Genomic DNA, 6,116 nt, shown 5'->3' with positions numbered 1-6,116 from the left:
ACTGTTTTTATTTCTGTTTGAAACATTAATGCACAATGATGCATGATGTTCATTTACTAAAGAATAAATTGAATGTTCAAGAAAAGGTAGCTCTTTGAATTGGCTGTTAGTAGTTATCAACAGCTAACATACCTTGTGTCTTCATTCATTTACAATTTGGATGGGATTTCTTCTCCATACTTTCTAATGGATTCGATGGAAAAAGGGAAATCTGTAGCCATAAAACACACAATGGGGAAATGTCTGAAAGATAGAGACTGCAGTAAATACACAACGGAGATTGTTTGAATTAACAATTTTATAAAACTACATTTTACTGTTGTTAAACAATTCTATTCTTTCAAATTTAGACATGATTTTTTTTTTTTTTTTTTTTTTTTTTTTTAGTACTACGGCAAACCACCAAATTTGAAAAACGGGGTTCGCGATTTTTCACATTCGTTTGTTTAAGCATGGTGCCGTTGATATAAACGACATTTTTTCTGATATCAACAAGCGAACCGTGAAATCGTATTCATTCTTTCAACCTATTTTAAAGGCAACCAACCTCAAAATTGAGCCTTAAATAAGCTTTAAAGAAATTTTCTACCATTTCATTTTTTTTTCAGGGGTTTATTTTTTTTATTTATTTATTTATTTAATTTTGGGAATAATATATTCGTGTAAATAATGCATCAAGAATTTTCGAAGGGCACAGCCCTGAGTCAAAAAACGAAACACTTCTAATTACTCAGCCGTCATGCACAGTAGGAAAACAAGTAAGGGGTTAATCGAGATCAATTCAAGTCTTCTTTCAAGTTTTTGAAATGAAATTCTGTGCTAAAAGGTCATATTCACATTAGATCTAACATTATTTACAAAATTTTGATTTAAATGCCCACATTAACAAGAAAAAATGAGCGCTAAAATAAGCCTATATAACGAATTTGATTGCACTCTATAAGAACAAAATGTATTTGCAAAGGGACCGTGTAAATTTTTAAAATTTTAGTCTACACGTCGTCGTTCATGAAGCAATAAAAAAAAGTTGTTTAAAAGAAAAAATATCAGTAAAATAAGAAAGTTTTAAGTAATTCCTCACGAAATAACGTTAAATTTGCTACTGTTTCTCACTTTTTCCTGAGAGATAAAAACTTATACATTCAGTAATGAGGTTCGGCCCAAGAAACAGCAGTCGATTATATTTCTAATCATAGCAAAAAGACTTGAATATTTTCAAAATTTGAATGTCCCAAGAAAAGCTCGTCAACATGAATTTAGACATTTCACCCCAATGTGGAAAAACTTCAGAGATCATATATTTTTAACATCAATTTTATAATTCACAACAAAAATGAACTGAATTAGCATTTTCAGCTCAGCAGACCATATTTTTGTTGCTTTCCGATTCGTGGTTTTACGTAGAAAATAACACAGTATCTTAGATGATAGTTAAGGTACAGAAAGCAAAAATACTGAAAAACGTTTGAAAGTTTATTGCATTTTTCTTCCCTTCGTTTCTTTTGACTTGAAGTTTGAAAACCTTCTTCATCAGTTGCTTCAGTTGTTGCCGCTGAAGGTATTGACCAATAAAAATTATTTGTTTTACTAAAGTTATGGTCACACACACAGTAGGGAACCTTACCATTAAATCAGACGGATAGTGTAATAATGAAAAAAGTTTAAATAGGTGGTGTTCGAAAGAGCATATTGAGACTTTTTTGACGCAAAAGTTTTCAAGTCCATTGAAATGTTAAGAAAAGTGCCAAATTTAAAGAGTTGGCGAGAAATTGGGAGTACCACGCGATTTCATTTTCAGCATGTGTCAGGACATCTATCTGCAAAGTTTGTGAAAAATGTCTTCCATTACCCACCGAGCCTCTCTAAATTTGGCGACTTTTCTTAAAATTTCGGCAGGCTTTAAAACCTAATATTTCGATAGCGGGGACAAGAGGGCAAATGATTTAGGCATTCATAAACATATCTTGCTTTGCTCTTTCGATTGCTATTTGTTTATTTATTTATTTATTTATTTTTCATTATAGATCTATCGAACTGTTTCCTGATTAATATCTTTAAAAACGCCAACGCTTTTTATGTGCAAGCAATATCACGTCACCCTTTGGCAAATGCCATGCTATTTTTCATGAACATATTCTTATAAAAATGGGTGATGTCACACTTCTTATTACCCCCTCTCTACTCGCTGTCACAAACTGTCGCAATTGCTTGAACCCCCTCCCCTCTAAACGTACGACATCATTTGTAGACGTGGACAGCTCCCATTTTGTCTGCCGTGGACAGGGGCGTGCACGGGGGGGAGAAGGGACACCTGTTAGTCCGGGCCCGTGCCTGAAGGGGCCCCAATATTTTTAAAACCAGGCCTGGAATACAGGATTAAGCTACATGGAGGGGGCCCGGAAAAGTCATTTGTGACGGGCCCCAAAATTTCTGTGTACGCACCTGGCCGCGGATGTCTACAGATTTTTCTAGAATTGGGACAGCACTTTTTGAAAACTACAAATTAAACTTTTGCTTAAATTTTCGTACAACCTCAAAGACTGAATAAATATTAAAATAATAATTTTAATGATAATAATGCTTATTATTATCATTTTTATCATGATTATTATCGACATTTTGTCGTTTATTGATTATTATTTTATTTCCTCACGCTTTTTTTTTTTAAGAGTAAGTATCTAATGCTGGTTCATTGAGCTTAGGGATTGCAATACAGGAACAAAAATTCAATACCGGTATTCGGTATTTTTAAAACGTGATACCGGAATACCGGTATTTGAAATTTCTCAAAAAAAATGCTTGAAAGCATGGTTTCGTTGCCACTTTTCATAATTTTGTGCAAAAATTGTATTATTTATGAAAACGTATTGTGAACAAATATAAAATAAAGGAACAAATGTCATAGTAAAAAATCAATAATAGTAAAAAACATAATGCATCTATTGAATTGTCTCTGAGCCTGGAATCCATTTCAGTGCTTAACTTTCCTACAGTTGAAAATACTCTTTCTAACCTCACGCAGGTAGGTGGTACTGTTAACAATTCGCGATACATCCCCTCTAATTGTCTGGAAGTCCTTCATCTTCAAATTCTTTGGTCTCTTGCGTGTTGGGTTTGGATGAATCATTTTTATGTGTATGTTTGTATTTTGTGTATTATTGCTGTTATTTTTTTCAATGTTTTGCTAGTTGTAACTTATTTTCAAGATACGATACTTTTCCAATATTAACATTATTTTTTCTTGAGCAGGAGAGGTTAGCGTTTGTTTTTTTATTAGCCCTTTAGTTTGAAATTTACGGTAAGTTTTACTAAACTATGATTTACCTCTATGCAAATTTTCAAGGCACTGTATAATTTCCAAATATTATTTTGCCAAAAATAAAGCCAAATACTGAGACAGGACAACAAACCAATACTGGTTAGAAAAAATTACCATTTGTTAATAACAAGAAAACTTTTTGTCAAAATTTAGTACAGTTGAGACAATCAATTAAAAATGAAATCATATAGTGTTATTACAATTGATGGTTGGAATATATTGTTCAAAGAAGAATTGCATTCAAAATTGCACTCGAAATTAACTTTCGCAAATGAGAAAGTGAGTGATTAGAGAAATAGAAAAATAGACACAATGCACAAAAGTGCACGAAAATGCGATTTTTCTCACCATCTAGTAATGACAGTATGATTTTGTAATCTTTCCGCTACTTTCTTTTAATAATATTCCATTAGTTTGTGCTTTTGAAGGCTAATTTTTACATCAATGGATTGATTTTGGTTCTGTATCAATGAAAAAATAAGTAAATTTAAAAAATATAAGTAGATATTTAATAAGTTACATTGAAAATCCTTTAATTGAAACTATTTATAATAATTTTCAACTAATACCGAAAATACCGGTATTCTACCTCAGCAAATACTGGTATTACAAAATTACAAAGTTGCTCGAAATACCGTTATTCGGTATACCGGTATTGCAATCACGGATTGAGCTCTTCGAAAAGTATTGTTTGACATTAATTTGGTCAAAAGGGCCAACTATCCTTAGCCTTGATGGTTGGTGAAGCCTCTTTTTAAGAACGATGTTGCCGTCTATGGGGGTATAAATGATAAAGATACTTTTGTGAGAATGTTAGTGAGAGTTTTCTGTTAGCAACAACAGACCAAGGAACAGTTTTAATAGAAAGAAAAGTTTCTTGTAAATTGGAAATCGTCTCCATTATTTACTATTTTCGGGTCATACAATATTCCAATTCCAGAAACAAAAGGAGGGGGATATAGAACTCAGATAGATCTTAAAGATTCAGACGTATGCAGAGCTCAGGCAAGAAGAAGGCTAAAATAAAGTCAAATAAAACGAAGAAATTAAAATATATTGTTGACTTGTTCCAAAAACGGATTATTGTTTTTTTTTTTTTTTTTTCTTTGTTGCGAGGATTAAAGCAAGAAAAGTTTTGTTCTGAGATTTGGTATTAAATAACAAATGAAATGAGCTTATGAATGAGAAATGGTTATTTAACCTTCGGGTGGTGCAGAAACTTGAAGCGGCATAACAACGAAAAGATTAATTACAAAGCAGTTAATAAGGGAAAAAATTAGATAAAGTAATAGTATTGCACTCCATGTAGAAGACATTTCGATGTTTTAGCGATGTTTTGCCACAAAATATCGCACCACCAACCCGATAATTTCATATAACAGTGCCGCTAGATGACTTGATCACGTGATTACAGAGAAATGTTCTGGAAAACGAAAGTTATAAAATATTCACCACCTTTTCTGGAATCGGGTGAGTCACGTGTCCTTAAATCCATTAGCAGATTATGTTGTTGAATCCCTCTTGCGGTTAAAGGTGTCATTTAACCTTTTATCCTTATTCAAGGTCATCTGTGAAAGTTACATCATTATTTATCGACTCGTTCTTGGAGTGTTTTTGATTTTGGAAATCATTTCTACTCATCTCGCAATTATATGCGGTTTGTTGTCAGTATCCCACCGGATATAATTCCGCTTGAGCGGTTTATAAATGTTCTACTAGAAACTTAAAGATACCTACAGCTTTCTTTTTCGCTTTATTGCAGCGTACAAGGAAAACTGATAGGAATTACAATTGAAAAATCTCGAAGCAAATAATTTCAAAATCAAGAAAAGAATGCTAAAACTTCCTAGACATCAGTTATCGTTTGTTCAGTTATCTAAAAAGTTGCTTATATGCAGCTTGTTGGAATAGAATATTCATAGATGAATTTTACTAGCAATCTCCCAGTAATTGTACTGAGACTAATGTTCTATTCAATAATACTATTTACCTCAAAGATTAACTGTGTAGTTTTTCGCTTTGATCCAAGGGTGGATCCAGCTTCTGATTTTGGAAGCTAAATGACCACACTAGTTAAAAAGGGGACCATAAGTGAGTAAGTGGAGATCAAAAGGAATTTCATCTCATACCTAACAATTTTTAGGGGAAAAAAATTCCCGATACGCTGCACGAAAAAGCAGCAAATGAATTTTTTTTCTAATTCATTTTTGTTCAAGTAATAAGATTTCTCAAAAATTTCTGCTAAACTATTTGCAATAAGTAAATTATTTAACTTCAAATGCTTTCGAATAAGTTGCGTTTGATCGTCTAGTTAGGATTAAATTCCATTTGATAGGACTAACTATGTTTCAAGTTTTATGTTCCTGACTATCTTTTTGATTAAAGAAATAGCTTTGAAAAGTTTGCATTAAAAATCGCGAGAGAGGTATATTTAAGATATTTTACTTTTTCATCAATAATAAAGCTCAAAGTCTCTCTGTCTGGATGTCTGTAGAATGTCTGGATGTCTGGATCTCTGTGACGCGCATAGCGCCTAGACCGTTCGGCCGATTTTCATGAAATTTGGCACAAAGTTAGTTTGTAGCATGGGGTATGCACCTCGAAGCGATTTTTCGAAAATTCGATTTTGTTCTTTTTCTATTTCAATTTTAAGAACATTTGCCGCAGCAAAATTATTATAAGATAATTAATTAAGTAAATTACGAAATTATCATGACGTGGAATGGGAGAGCGAATGAACATAGCCAATTCGCGAGAAATTCGTCACCCATTATTTGTAAATATACAGGCGAACCGA

This window comes from Uloborus diversus, chromosome 4 (assembly GCF_026930045.1).
Source record: "Uloborus diversus isolate 005 chromosome 4, Udiv.v.3.1, whole genome shotgun sequence".
Lineage (NCBI taxonomy): Eukaryota > Metazoa > Arthropoda > Arachnida > Araneae > Uloboridae > Uloborus > Uloborus diversus.
This window is presented reverse-complemented; position numbering follows the sequence as displayed.